The sequence below is a fragment of the Vipera ursinii genome (genome assembly GCF_947247035.1).
Source record: "Vipera ursinii genome assembly, chromosome: 2".
Taxonomy (NCBI): domain Eukaryota; kingdom Metazoa; phylum Chordata; class Lepidosauria; order Squamata; family Viperidae; genus Vipera; species Vipera ursinii.
Window position 1 is genome coordinate 30,335,228 of NC_139513.1, and position 15,830 is coordinate 30,351,057.

The following is a 15,830-nucleotide window of genomic DNA, read 5'->3' on the forward strand; positions in this document are numbered from 1 at the left end:
TAAAAAATTGAAGCCTGACTCCAGAGGCTGCCAAATTATTTAGACAAAATTGTTTTGTTGGTTTGGAAGTGCCAAGTAGTTTCATCATTTTTGTCAACATCTGGGATTTGTTAAAATATTGGAGACCTGGAAAAGATGGCTAAATTATTTCAAATATTGTTTCTCATGTCTTGAGCATCAAAAGTCCTTTGGACCCTCCCTCACTATTTCAAAGATGACAAATGCAAGAAAAGAACATGGATGTTTCCCTTCCTGTTTTATTTTTCTTAAGAGGCAAAAAAAAATAAAACAAAAGAGAGCCAATATTAATTTAGTGGTTAAGACATCAGACTAGAAACCAGGAGATTGTGAGTTCTAGTTCTGCCATATGCATGAAAGCTGACTGGATGACTTTGGGCCAGAACTCTTTCTCAGCACTACCCATCTCACAGGGTTGCTGCAGTGGGGAACATAGGAGGAGGAAGGAGTATTATGTATGTACACAGCCTTGAGTTATTTACAGTAATAATAAAGGTGTGAAATAAATAAAAATATCAAGGGGAACAGGAGGAGTGTTGAGTAATACTGAGGAATGGGACTGGGGATCCATGCCCTTCCAAAATTTTGTAGCTCTCTAGCTGACTTGTGCTGAGCCCAATTTATCTGACAGGATTATCACTCTGGGGATAAAATGAAGGGAGATCCTACTAATAACTATTATATATACGCACATCTATCTACAGGGCTTTTTTCCCATAGAAAGCTCAGAACGGTGTTCCGGCACCTTTTTTTTTGCAACAAAAAAAAGCTCCCTCTGAAAGCCTATTGCAGGGCTAGGCAATCTTGGCCCTTTTTTTTTTATCACTCATGGACTTCAACTCCCAGAAATCCTGAGCCAGCCATGCTGAGGGGAAAGGGAGAGGTTTCCAAGCTGAGCCATGCTGGCTCAGGAATTCTGGGACTTGAAGTCCTTGAGTCATAAAAGAGCCTGCACTAGAGGAGGACATTAAAATTATTTACAGGGTTACTTCTTTAGGAACTAAACTTTTAGAATCTAAAACAGCTAATTCAAAAAAGCCAACAGGAAAGAACCTCACATTTTTCATCTGCTTCTGTCTTTTGGAAGGTAAAATTAGATAACAAAATAATCTATTTCCTATGTTAACATCTCTGCAATGAAATCAATAAAGGTAACAGGAAAGAAATGAGAAACATTTTTCTCAATGTAATATGTCTAATTTAGCTGATGCTAGGAAAAAAGTATCTTTTGTACATACTCTTGAAAACCATTTTGAATCTAACCATCTATTACAACTAAACCACTTTAAGTTAAACAATTCTTAAGAATGAAATATTCTTAATTTGGACTTTACTTTTACTGTTTGGACTGTTGTGTGTTTTGAAAAATAGATTATTTAGAATCTAGTTATGTTGCACTTCAGTCTTTAAATAATTAACCTAGTATATACATAACAATATATGATGTTTTCCATGGTGAGCTTAACATCAATAACAACATTTATTAAAAAGGCTAAAATAATTTCTGGTGCTATTATCTGTACATTAAAATTTTGTTTAGTCACAATCTTACACTTTTCACATTCTGGACAAGCAGTGGTCATGTATCCTAGCAAAAGATGTTACATATGTGCATAAGCGTAGTCAGTAGCATATGCCTTTTTAAAAATATCAAACATGCAAAGAAACAAAAATAAGTCCAAAATATCTGTATTACATCCAGAAATGCCAACTTTGCAACCAATATTTCTCATCCATAACTATGGCACCCTAAGGATACCTGCATACATGCAAATGCTTCTCTGGGATCAGTAACGCAGCAGGGATTGCTTTTTCCTTCCAGTAACAGACTGCTGGGAAATACCAAACATGGCCTTAAGAATTCTAATGTTTGTTACAAATTTTCTGGATGTGGTTGGAAAGAGGCCTAGAAATGCCAGCACAAATACATCACACCTGCTGAACGTGCACATGCAACTAATTACAATCTTCAGTTATATGTGATATATCCAGCGCTTTTTTCCCATAGAACACTCAGAACGGCATTCCGGCATTCCGGCACAAGTAACAGCTGCTCACTCTGTTACGCGGCACTCAGGATTTGACCCACCAAACTGCCGACCTTCTGATCGACAAGCTCAGCGTCCTAACCCACTGAGCCACTGCGTCCCCTTCAGCTGCTATACTAACCCCCAAAAAATCAGCAGCAGTATTTCATGCACAAAGACAAATCAATAGTTACTCATCAGTATCATATCAATTCATTATTTAGAATCTGGATTATGATTTTTTCAATGGACAACTTGGTTCCTCTTGGCTATGTGGGAATCATGTTTGTTATCTTTGATATTGATATTCAAATTGACTGGCCAATCTCCCTCAATGCAATTGTGCATGTATAGTGATCCCAAAGCAATGTGATCTGTCCATGGATAGATATGCATAGACAATTGGGACATAGCTGTTTTAATGCTACAAAGAGGGTGTCTCCAATCAACGATCTGCCTGTTGGTCGTTCAGTTGATGAGACACTCCGACTAGTTCAGGCTTTTCAGTTTACAGACAAACATGGAGAAGTGTGCCCAGATGGCTGGCAACCTGGAAGTGACACTATCAAGCCAGATGTCAAGCAGAGTAAAGAGTATTTCTCCAAACAGAAATAAATGTTGCATGTTGTGTTTTGTACAAAAAAAGTATACTGTAACGTATGACAGAGCAGTCTTCCCATTTCTTATTTAAAGAGTAGCCATGTTGTGAACAGATTGGTTTACTGCCTCATTTCCTAAGTCTTTTATTTTGGATCGTGTGGATCTGAATAAGTGGATTACAGATTGACATAATTTGACTAATTATCTAGCTTATTCACCTCAGCCAAAGTGTAGAATCTGCTCCTTGTACTCATGCACGTAGCTGACAGTTGTTAGCATAGTAGTGAATCACTCCAGTACATGTGGAACAAATGGCTTTTCTTGTATTTTGTACTGTTATTAAACTTCTATGGAAAAAAGAGGGTGTCTCTGTTGCCAACAAGATTTGCAAAGAATCTTTTAAAAGTTTTGCCCAGTCATACCAAATAAATATCATCTAGAAACAAAGTAGAAAGATTGGGTTTCTTAATGCTGCTATCCAATTGAATTTCACACAAAACTGATAGCAAGCAACATTTTTACAATAAATAAGCGGTCATTCCTATGACCACATATGTTGAAAATTGACTTTTTGAACTTCTTAGATTTCTCAAAGACACTAAAATGTGGAGATTTATTTTCACAATGCAGATGTACATGTGGGAAAACAAGGAAATATATGCATATATATAAACTGTAGGAACTAAAAGCTTTGTCAAGCTTTTGTCAAATACTATAGGAAATGTCTGCTTCATCTAGTGGACTTTCCAATATTTTTTCCTGAAACAAGTTGTTACACAATAATATATTTTAAAAAGGAAAGAAGAAAAGAACCAGAAGTTTAGATTTATTTTAAGCTGCTACTCTAAGCTTTGGAACAAATTTTATTTCTTAAAAATAAATCTACAGAAGAGTGCACACTTTGTGTCAGTCACATTTGTGTCCCCCCCCCTCCTTACAAAGATTAGATTTAAATCGTAGTAGGTGGACACTTTTTGGAGGAAAAGAGAAATTTGCCAACTGTTATGTATGGATACATTTTTGATCATAAGAGTAGCAATGATCCTAATAAGTAGAATTAATGAGGCCTACCTGCAGAAGTGAATTGAAAAGTCACTTTTTCCATGCTGTGTGATTTATTTAATTAACAACAGGGGATTATATGCAATTAACCTCTTCCACCAAGGAAATGTTTTGTATGAATGGAGAAAGGCCCCAACCTGTACGTCCCATTTGCCCTCAATTTTTTTCTGGAGGAACTTTCAGGTTAAGTGATGATGGAGGAGGAGGAGGGGGGGGGAAGATCATCAATGGATCTAGTGTTGTAAGCAGAGTGACAGTAGGAGAGGAAGCTGCTTTGGGCTCATGGATACAGACCTCTTGCCACCCACATCAACAAACCCAATTCTACAACAAAAGGTTATAGCATCAAGATTGCAAAAATGGGGACAACTAGTAGACAATCTAATTATTCGTTACTAAGTAGTGGTGGCTGGATATCACCAGCCTAGATACGCCATGCTTAAGGGAGGAAGACATTTAATGAAGGTGCTATAGTTAGCCACAGAAATGCCCCTGTAGTGACTATGCAGAGATAGTTACCACTACATCTAGATAAACATACTTTAAGCCCAGGAAACAAAGAAAACATAAGGAAGAAATTTAGACTTGCTGCTACGTATCAGAGGGGTGCATAGGAAAACACACCCACCCTTTCCAGATGCTATTACTATTGACTCAATAAATATAATTCTGGGGAAAATGTGTGGTTTCAGTGTTTTGGTCTGGCCTACCCACAAAGAATTCACCTTCTGAATCAGTGTCTTGTCAATGGGAAGGGGAGATGAGGTTTCCCCCTGACTCTAAACTCTCCCTGAATCTAAAAACCTATTTTGACCTCTGGTATGTACTCTACATAGGGCTGCTCGTAAGTACTACTCAAAAATTATAGCAACGTCCAGAAAACATTGCCCAATATTGCGAGCATATTATACCATTGCATGCTCTGCACTGGTCATCAGTTCATTACTGGGAACAAATTAAAGTGCTCTTTTAGACCTCTAAAGCTCTTTATAGCTTGGCACATGGATACAACCAAGTCTATCTGCTCCAACCTAAATTGGCCTGACTTTCCACATTGTCCAGGAGAAGCTCCTATCAGTCTGCAGTTCTGGGCTGTGGAAGAAGACAAAGCTATGAGCTAAAATCAAGAAGAAACATCTTTTCAGTAGCAGCACCAAAATAGCCTCCAGAAGGAGATCAGACAAGCCCGACGGCTTTAGAAGGTGCTGAGCTCTTTCAGAGAATATGCCAGCTACGTTCATGGTTTGGTTGATCTTTTATTCCTTTAATCTTATTTTTGGCTTTTTACTGTAGGGATACAATTTAATGACTTATGATCTGGATATTTACTTTTTATATTAGTTGTTCAGCACACATTTTAATTAACCATTTTTAGATAAATGGGTGTTTCTGGATTAGAGCAGGCCAAAAGTCCTATTAAATAAATAAATATGAACTGCAATAGATGAAATTGATGGAAATACTGGGGCTAGATGTCAGGACCCACCCCAAACCACGTCTTAGGAAGACAAAAACTCTTGGAGTCAGTTCTAGTCCAAAAGGAATCTTTACTAGGACATGCTTGGTTGTGGGAATACAAGACAGGACTTAGTATTGTTTAACAAATTGAAATTTTATAAAGGGTACCCGGTTCAACCCCCTTTCCCTCAACCCCATTTGGTCAGCCCCCATCCTTCTACTTCGTGTCATCCCTTTCGTGGGGAAAAAAAGGAACTTCGAATCTTTATGGTTATTGCCTTCTTCCTCTCCAGAATTAAAAGAAAACACAAGCCAGATGCCTTCTTCTCTAACCCTCCCTTTTGATCCCCCCAGTTCAAAAGGTTCCCTTGGTCTTTGAAATAACCTAAGGCAGGCTGAATCCATATACGCTCCTCCTTCCTCGGGAGATGACAGAATCCACATGGGGCGGGGATAATGTTTTAAACATACATTTATGAATGTGATATAAATGGATTCTGACACTAGAGTTTAAATTAGGAAATGAAGCAAACCAAATTTCCTGCAAATCAGTGCAGGAGTTTTCACATCTTTGAACCAAAGCAATTGTTTTTCTCAGCCCATTTTTACAAAATTCCAGTCTTCCTTCATTTGGGAAGGATTGTTCCTCAATCTCTTTGCAGGAATATCAACAGGGCCAAAATTGGACTGAGGCAGAATACTGCTTCCATTTAAAAATGGCATTTTTAACCAGGTTGACTTAGGACTTTTAAGAGAGAAAAACAAGTTACAAGAGCGAAATCCATTTTTAAAAGAACCATAAGAAATATTACTCATCCATTTGCAAACTGAAACAAAAGGGAATTATTGTTAAGTTGTAATGGCTCATTCATTTCCCTGGTGAGAAACTCCTGCTTATAGATTATCGAAGTAGCAAATAGAATACTCAGCAAAATACCATAGCTTGAAGGTTCAATTCCTGATCTCTATGACAGGGCTTTTCAACCAGTGTTGCGGGTACCACCTGTGGTACATTGGCACCTGGCCGGTGGTATGTGACCATCCTAGAAAAGTGGTAGCGGGGGAGGGGAATGTGTTGAACCGGTGGCAGCACCGCACAAGCCTGAGTGAGAGGTAGCTGTAGCTGCCCGGCTGTCAGGGCTCAGTGGAAGCACCAGGATCAGCACCGCTTTCCAGCTGATTGGCACTTCTTCAGGGCTGTCAGGGCTCAGTGGAAGTGCCAGGATTAGCGCCAGGCTGCAGCTGGAGCTCGGCGCTGATCCTGGTGCTTCTGAGCCCTGAAGAAGCGCCAATCAGCTGGAATGTTGCAGCATCTTCAGGGTCTTGTGATTTACATTCAGATGCTTGGCAACTGATTCATATTTATGATGGTCACAGTGTCCCATGTTCATGTGAAGTGACCAAAACCTGCTGCAATCACCCAGCAGAGGGGGGGGGGCAAAATAAAAGCAAAACACGCCCCCCACCCCATCCCCTCTGCCAATCCTCAACAGAAATGCTCACAGCAACGAAAACCTCGGACAGGAGGAAGAGCGCTGCCGGGCAGGCAAGTGTCTTGCTCGGCTGTGGCTTGCGGGGCACTTTTTAAGTGCCATTGTAACTTTGAACAGTCATTAAGCGAACTGTTTTAAGTCGAGGACTACCTGTACTTCATCACTTTTTTCCTTTTGGGGGGGTCATCAAGTTTTTGACACTTTGCTAGGCGACTGGTGGTACTCGGATGTTGCCATATCCTAAAAGTGGTACAATGGGTGAAAAGGTTGAAAAGCCCTGCTCTATGAGATCTATGGAGGTAGTGACAGATTTTATTTTCCTGGGCTCCAAGATCACTACAGATGGGGACTGTAGCCAAGAAATTAAAAGACGCTTGCTCCTCGGGAGGAAAGCCATGGCAAATCTAGACAGCACACTAAAAAGCAGAGATGTCACCCTGTCAACAAAAGTGTATATAGTCAAGGCTATGGTCTTCCCAGTTGCAATGTATGGCTGTGAAAGTTGGACCATAAGAAAGGCTGCGCGCCAAAGAATTGAGGCCTTTGAACTATGGTGCTGGAGAAGACTCCTGCGAGTCCCTTGGACTGCAAGGCGATCAAACAGGTCAGTCCTAGAGGAGATCAACCCTGACTGCTCTTTAGAAGGCCAGATCCTGAAGTTGAAACTCAAATACTTTGGCCACCTAATGAGAAGGAAGGACTCACTGGAGATGAGCCTAATGCTGGGAAAGATTGAGGGCAATAGAAAAAGGGGACGACAGAGAATGAGGTGGCTGGATGGAGTCACTGAAGCAGTGAGCCTAAGTGGACTCCAGAAGATGGTAGAGGACAGGAAGGCCTGGAGGAACGTTGTCCATGGGGTCACGATGGGTCAGACATGACTTCACAGCTAACAACAATGAGATCTAAATTTAATTATAATGGCTACATATACCTGAATAATCCCAATAAAAATGAGAACACACTGCCTCCTGTTGGTAAGTAAAAATACTACAAAAAGTAGCATTCCTTGTTTTAATGATATATGATCTTACAGCATCAGAACAAGAAAATACATATTCAACACGCCATTTCCATCTTAAGCATTCTGAAATTTATTAAAACAAAAAACTGATGGATTACTATTATTTCATTGGGACTATTTTAAACCTTAATACAAATCACATTGCAGGGGAAGTTAGACTTTCAAAAACTCAAAAGCTTTAATGAGAGTGCATTATTTAAACACACACACAGAGATGTATATTGTAAAAAGCCTATAATGGATAATTTAGATATCATGTATTTTTTTCTTTGATGGCCTCATTTTTTAATTTAGTTTTAATCTATTTCAAGAAATAGTGAAATGTTTGAAGACATGTAAAAGGACACATTATTAGTGGCTGTTGAGAGATATTAGAAAAAAGCCTTCATTATAAAAAATGTATGGCTTCATATAATTAAAAAAATTGAAGCGGAGTACATTGACAAAAGTTCTGTGTGCTCTTAAATTATTCAAAATTGTGTTACATTACAGCAGCTGTTTTAATTAAAAGGTAAGAACTGTGGCTAATCCACTACCTCTGAATGAAATATAATCTATAAGTATGGTTTAATTTTTCTAAAACCAAGAAGAGTTACATGAATTCCTAAAGGAAGGGTCTTTATTTAATTGATTATAAAAAAAAGAGTGGCAGTTTATGCAAACTAGAATGATTTTGTTTATTATCCAAATAACCATCTGCTTTCATGTATATGGTTGATGTATACATCAATCTGGAGCAATTTCTCTTTAAAAAGTAGCCTCCTGACTGTAATTCTTATATCAGTCCTGAACACCCAAAAGACATTTCTATATTGATTCTTCAGCTACCTCATTACTTGTTTATAATTAAAACCTTGTTAAAAATGAATCCCCAGGGAGACAATTTGATGAGGTAGGAAGTCACCTTGATTAACTGTATCTGGTGTCAGGTTGCTGAGTTTCTCCCTTGTCGTGGAATATTCTGGTAGGTGTATACAAAGGAACACCTGATATATATAAAAATAAAATTGTATGAAATTATGTATGAAAATCATCAGCCGGCATAAAACCATTCCTATAGTTTGTTTACCATTTTTAAAAACCATAGCAAAGTTCTCCAGGAAAAGAATGTTGCGTTAGTTGACAAAACAAAGAAAATCATTCATCAGGGTAGTGAATGTGCTACTTTTTCATGAGTTTTCTTTGTATAGGACTATGGAGAGGGGGGTGGGAAAGTGAATAGCCTTAATTAAGCAGGCCAGATGTCATGCAAAATTACAGGACTAGAGTGTTGCCTTTTTTCTGCCAACTCTCACAGTCCTGACCTATCAAGCCGTTCTGTAAGAGTGCAAAATAATAGAGTCACCAGGTGGCCATCTTATCAACGTCAGCTGCCATCTGTACCAAAATGTGCTAAATTATGTTTAGTTCTGTTTAACAGTACACTTTTATCCATTAGGGGCACAGCTGGAAACCACAAACTTGTGTTAATTGAAACATCAACTGTGCTTTAAACCTCTGTCCCACATATTAAAGCAAGTTTCCCCAGTTCTGTTTTGTTGTTGGCCAATTTGATCATCTCTACTGAAACAAAAAGGCACAAGGCTAATATTATAATAAACCCATCCATCCATCTATCAGAGTTCAGATGTTTACTTTGCTTGTTTCTTGTGTGAATTCAACTACTGGCCTGTAACAAAAGGCTTGAAAGAAGAAGAAATTGTTCTGGTTTGGTCCTTCCATACAGGTAAGCTCTACAGCAATGAAATACAGCTTCTAAGTTTTGTGCACTGGCCATTTTGAAGTTCCGTGGTATGTTTCCTGCTGTAATATATCACAGTTGTGTGAAGCTTTGAATGAGTGATTCAGTTTGAGGAAGCTTCTATTGAGTCACACCATCAGAGCAGATTTGTGAATGGGGGGAGGAGAGGAAGATTTTAGGCAACAATGGGGCAACAAATAAGACCAGATTTGGGATTTTTATTTGATGGAGTGAGGCATGAGCTTAAATGGACTCCAGAAGATGGTAGAGGACAGGAAGGCCTGGAGGAACATTGTCCATGGGGTTGTGATGGGTCGGACATGACTTCACAGCTAAAAACAACAACAGCAACAATTTGATGGAGAGAAGAGAACTTTAGTGGAAATGAATGAAAGCATTGAAGACAATTTCAGACAGTAGTATTCAGAATGAAAGGATGAATGGATAAAGAGTTGTACTAAAATTAAAACAATATTGTTCTATATTGTGTTCAAAGTCATACAAGGAGAGCAATCAAAGAAGGGAGGGAGCATTGAATCACCAAGAAGCAGTAATTGGCCAAGAGCAAAGCTTTTGGTGGCCTTCAGACAGGAGAAAGAGAAAAATATTCTTTCCAGCAGAAGCACCTGGACTCCATGACAGGCAATCTTGGAAGAGAGAGAGTGACTGGTCCACTCAGCTTTCACAGCTTTCACAGATAAAGAGATCGTGGTCATGGTCTCCCGCTTTCTAGTCTGATGCCTTAACCACCAAATCAAACTGCTCTATAATATGAAGAGGACAGGCATGAACAGAACTGCCATTGCTGGGGAACTGGGTGAGAAATGAATGGCCAGGGAGCTGGATGCTATAGTGTGTGATTGGATGGGACTGTATATGAGTCCTATCCAATCACACACTATATAAAAGAGCCTTGGTGGAGCAGTGGGCTAATGCCTCCTTAAGTAACACCAGCTGCCTGCAATTAGTGCAGGTTCGAGTCCCACCAGGCTCAAGGTTGACTCAGCCTTCCATCCTACCGAGGTAGGTAAAATGAGGACCCAGATTGTTGGGGGCAATAAACTGACTGTGTAATAATGCCGCTTGGGGGGGCAGGGCAAAAGCCCTAATAAGCAGGCATATACATAGAATGAAGGCTGCTATTACTAAGCACATTGGTTTGTGCTTAAATTGTAAGCCGCCCTGAGTCTTCGGAGAAGGGCGGGATATAAATGGGATTAAAATAAAATAAATATAAATATAAAAGCTTAATAAATAATAAATTATTATTATTATTATTATTTATTAAATTTTTATACTGCCCTTCTCCCGAAGGACTCAGGGCGGTGAACAGGGCATATCTTAAAACTACAAAAGTACAAAAATTAAAAAAAAGAATTAAATTATTGCCCACAATAAAAACAATAACAATATATATAAATATTAAAAACCCTAAGTGATTCCCCATCAGGCCAGGCCAGCTTGTTCAAATAAATGGGTCTTTAACCCGCGCCGGAAGGAGCGGAGATCCGGTGCCATCCGGAGCTCAACCGGCAGCTGGTTCCACAAAGCCGGAGCGCCCACAGAGAAGGCCCTCCCCCTGGGGGCCACCAGCCGACATTCTCTGACTGGAGGCACGCTGAGGAGGCCCTCTCTGTGGGAACGCACGGGGCAGAGGGGAGTCGACGCCGGCAGCAGGTATGGTGAGAGCAGGTATGTGATAAAATGAGATAGTAAGTGAGAGAGTTGGCAGTGCATTGGTTGTGCATTGTGGTAGTGCTTTGGAAATATGACTATGAAAGAAATAACAGAAAAAAACTTTTAAATTACTTACATGTTGATTCTATCTCATTTTGTTATATGGACTTAGGAAGAAGCAAAAACTCAGAGAAGAGTGCTGGAATGGGGTGTGAGTGTGTGTGCTATCCATCATGGGAAGATATGGTAGGAAGATGGAGGGTGAGCCAGACTTGGGTGAAGGGAAATGGAAACCTTACTTGCTCCATATTGTAGGCCTCCTGTCTTTAACTGGATGTCAGGGAACATCTGAGCTCTGTCTGTAATAGTAATGTGGGAATGACCTTAGGAGACTGGAGGAAGAGCTGCAGATTAGACAACTGTCAGAAAAGCAGTAGCTGATCATGTCAAAGGAATGAGGGGTGGGTGGCCAACACCTCAAAAGGGACCCTCCCTGGTTTCTTTGTAAAGATGGTGGAGGAAGGAGAGATGTTCTTTCAGGCTGGCAAATTTCTGTAAATGTAATGTTACAATAAAATTAAAGCTAGTAACCTCTGGGTATGTTTCTTGTGTGGACTACATCACAAGGATGATGTTGACTGATGTTGATAAATTCCAGATCTGCCTCTTGTAATGCTTTAGGCTTCATTTCCTTTCTAAGCTCTTAATTCTTTTAATATGGCCACCCACAAGCCCGGCTTTTGCATTCTCTTCTGCTACTAGAATTACTGTAGGAGATGACCAGGCTGACTCAGAGGGAGAGGTCAAATGTGTAATGAGTTTGGAGTCTCTATGCTCCCATAACAGATCTAAATCCAGCCCCCTTTGAAATCCATTGACTCTTATGTGAATCAATTCACCTTGACTGTTAGTTGTTCAGATTCTCGTATATAGGTAGCACAAAATAAATTTGTAGTACTTTTGAACTCTATCCTGGTTCCTGATTTCTTGCACCTGAAAACTACCCATCTGTGTTAGTCTTGCCAATGCAAGTTGAAATGCAACTAAGTGCCCTGAATATGAGCTCAGTGCTGATTAGTTTAGTGTGGACTGTTCAATCAAACTAATTCCAGAATATTATTTTTATATACAGGTCTCTAATTTGACTGTTCAATCAAACTAATTTGATTGAACAGTCAAATTAGAGACCTGTATATAAAAATAATATTCTGGAATTATCAGGCTGAAAACCGCACTCTTTACAGATTCTTTAAGAGAATCTTGAAGCTGGCAATCCTAGCCTGGTTCTGTCCACTGGCATAAGCAGTCAGGCATTTTACAAGAGGCAAAAGAGCTAAACGTATTCATTGAAATGAACAAAAATGGTAAAGATGAAGAATTATTTAGTTAGAAAACTCCACACATTACCTAGGTTTTATCCTTTTTTTTCATCTAAAAAGTTTCAGCCATCCAGGAGTCACGCCAATAGGCAGCCTCCGCGTCTGTTATCTCTCATTCCACTTTTTTAGATAACCTTCATAAGCTGATTTACCGATGACAATAAGTTTACTTTGAGAAAATTATATTTCTGATCTAATAAGAGAAAATAAATAATTCAGAACTCTCACATTATTATAGGGAATTATATTTAGCAAAGCACAGGGACCTGTGTAATGAGAAACATTCACCTTGCTAACGGAATGCTACTCTGCATTTAATCTCATAATATTCCCTTCAGGGTGTACAAGGCAGCTTGCTAGCAACTATAATGACTCCTTTTGCTGTTTTCTACAGGGCAAAGGGGAAAAAAAGATATATGGAGATAGAGAAATGAGGAGTGATCCCCATTTCAAGTTCCTATCAAAGGCTGACTTGTCCATCAAGCAAACATCTAGAGACGGTCCAGCAGAAAAAGCCTACACCAGATTTGCTCAGCTTGACAGTCTCTGGAATCTCATAAATCTCAAATGGCTTGAGCAAGTCTAAGTGTTCTGGTTCTTTCTCAAGAATTGCTTTCCTATGAGGCACTTAGACAGGAGTGGAGTTTCAGTTTCCAAGGAGCTGGTTAAGCTCTGGAAAGGAGTTTAATAATACAGTATGCCCATTACTCCTTAAAGGGCATCATATGTAGTAATGGGATGAAGAAGAGACCAAAGAGAGAAGCAACCTGGAACTAAGGAGAAAATTCCTGACACTGAGGACAATCAACCAGTGGAACAGCTTACTCCCAGAAATCGTGGGTGCTCCATTACTGGAGGTTTTTAAGAGGAGACTGGACACCCACCTGTCTGAGACGATATAGATTCTCCTGCTAAAGCAGGGAGCTGGACTAGAAGACCTCCAAGGTCCCTTCCAGCTCTATTCTATTCTATTCTATTCTATTCTATTCTATTCTATTCTATTCTATTCTATTCTATTCTATTCTATTCTATTCTATTCTATTCTATTCTATTCTATTCTATTCTATTCTATTCTACTATATTCTACTCTACTCTACTCTACTCTACTCACTAGTATTTGCTAAGGTCTCTGCATGTAGGGCAGTCAGCTGGCAGTACAGTTGGCCTTGTACATGGCCCTGGTTCCCACCAGTGGAGGGGAAAAGATCTCCAAGTTTGAAGCTGTATCTCCTGGTATGAAGGAATCATTCTATCTTGTGGAGTCTACATATTACTAAAACGCTTGTGTCTGTTTGATTGTAATCTTCAATTGGGCAAAAGAGTGGCAACAATTTTTGAATCAATATACCTCAGGTGGGCTAAACTTGCAAAAATGCATCCAAAATCCAGAGCCCATGATTCCCTATGGGACTGGAATTTGGCAAAGCTTTGGCTCTTTTAGTGCTGTGGTTAGCCGTGGTCACATGATTATCATATATATTGCTCCCTGCCAATTTCCTACAAGGAGAGTCAATGGGGAAGCCAGATGAAGTCAGAGGTCACTCAGGCTTCCACTGCTTTTTTTTTGCCCACTCACAGTCATTTTTGTTGAGATAAAGAAGCATCTCTGAAATGATGACCCATTGTTGGGTGACACTGATGAGTCAAGGGCTGTCTAGTACAGCTGTCCCCAACCTTTTGGGCCCCAGACACCATTTCTGTGGAGAGAGGTTTTTCCCATGGGCCAAAGGGGGCCTAGTTTTGTGTGCTGTCTGCATCCTGTGGATGGGGCTTTGCTTGTTTGCGCTGCCCAGTTTCTGGCATTCCATGGACTGATGCGGGTCCACGGAGGGGGTTGGGGACCCTTGGTCTCCTACAGGGGTAGGCAATCTTGTCTCTTTTATGACTTATGGACTTCAACTCTCAGAATTCCTGAGCCAGCCATGCTGAGGGGAAAGGGAGAGGTTTCCAAGCTGAGCCATGCTGGCTGAGGAATTCTGGGAGTTGAAGTCCAAGAGTCATAAAAGAGCCAAGGTTGCCTACCCCTGGTCTAGTACATAGATACAAAAATATGTATCTCTTTGCTTTTCTGCTGCCTTTTACTAATAGGTAAAACGTGTGATACTAACAAAATTGTTTCACCTGACACCAAGGTAAATAATATTACTTTATAAGTACACTTTCTCATGAGTGATCATTTGCACTCTGAAACGAAACAAGCAGCACTGAGTGCTCAGAAGCAGTTAGAGGAGTATGGGGAATTGGGACTATGTTTGGGACTTTGGGTGATAGGAGCTTTAGCTGGGAGTTATAATCCTCCATGCCTCTGGAACAGCATGATGAAGAGCAGGGATGAGAACTTTAGAGGATAGTTATTCAACGCTCATTCTCTCCTTCTAAGTGCAGGCCACATTACAATGCTCAAATGGCATTGTAAGAAGCAGTGGATGAAGAGAGGCATTCAAGGGGAAAGAAAAAGTAAAAGTTTCCCTCAAGTGGAATTCAGCTTCTGGTTGAGGAGCTGGATGGATACATTCCTAAAATTTTCTTTGCAATAATATGATAGAGACTTGCTTCTATCTTATTCCAATATTTTTTTTAAAAAAACAACAAGAAGAAAATAATTAATTAACTTTAAGTTTTCAATATTTCTTAGTTTTCTGATTTTTTGGAATTCTCCAATCCTCCAACGTTCTTGAAGTCTCCAGTTTAAATACTAATCAGTCAGTGGTGGGATTCAAATATGTAAACAACCGGTTCTCTGTGTGGATGCCACTTCCGGAAGTCCATTCTGGGCCTGGGCAACAAAAAATTAGCTATCAGCTCTGCCGAAGTGGTGCGAACTAGCTGAATCCCACCACTATAATCAGTGTAATGCTGCTTAATTTTACAAGATCAATCAACATTTTTTTAATCCCATTTATATCCCGCCCTTCTCCGAAGACTCAGGGCGGCTTACAATTTTAAGCACAAACCAATGTGCTTAGCAATAGCCTTCATTCTATGTATATGCCTGCTTATTAGGGCTTTTGCCCGCCCTCCAAGTGGCATTATTACAAAGTCAGCTTATTGCGCCCAACAATCTGGGTCCTCATTTTACCTACCTCGGAAGGATGGAAAGCTGAGTCAACCTTGAGCCTGCTGGGATGCGAACCTGCACTAATTGCAGGCAGCTGGTGTTACTTAAGGAGGCATTAGCCCACTGCTCCACCAAGGCTCTTTGGCTAGGAACACCTCTCTCTCTCTCTCTCTCTCTCTCTCTCTCTCTCTCTCTCTCTCACACACACACACACACACACACACACACACAGAAATATAGATGCTACAGTTATATGGGGTGTGTCCATTTCTATCATCTATAGTATTTCTTCT

At 40.0% G+C, this 15,830-nt stretch overlaps 1 protein-coding gene across 1 annotated transcript in view; it reads right to left on the bottom strand.

Moving 5' to 3' along the window:
* FHIT (fragile histidine triad diadenosine triphosphatase) overlaps nt 1-15,830 on the bottom strand; it is a 985,611-nt gene that overhangs the window by 541,372 nt on the left and 428,409 nt on the right. The gene's annotated exons all lie outside the window — the stretch shown is intronic.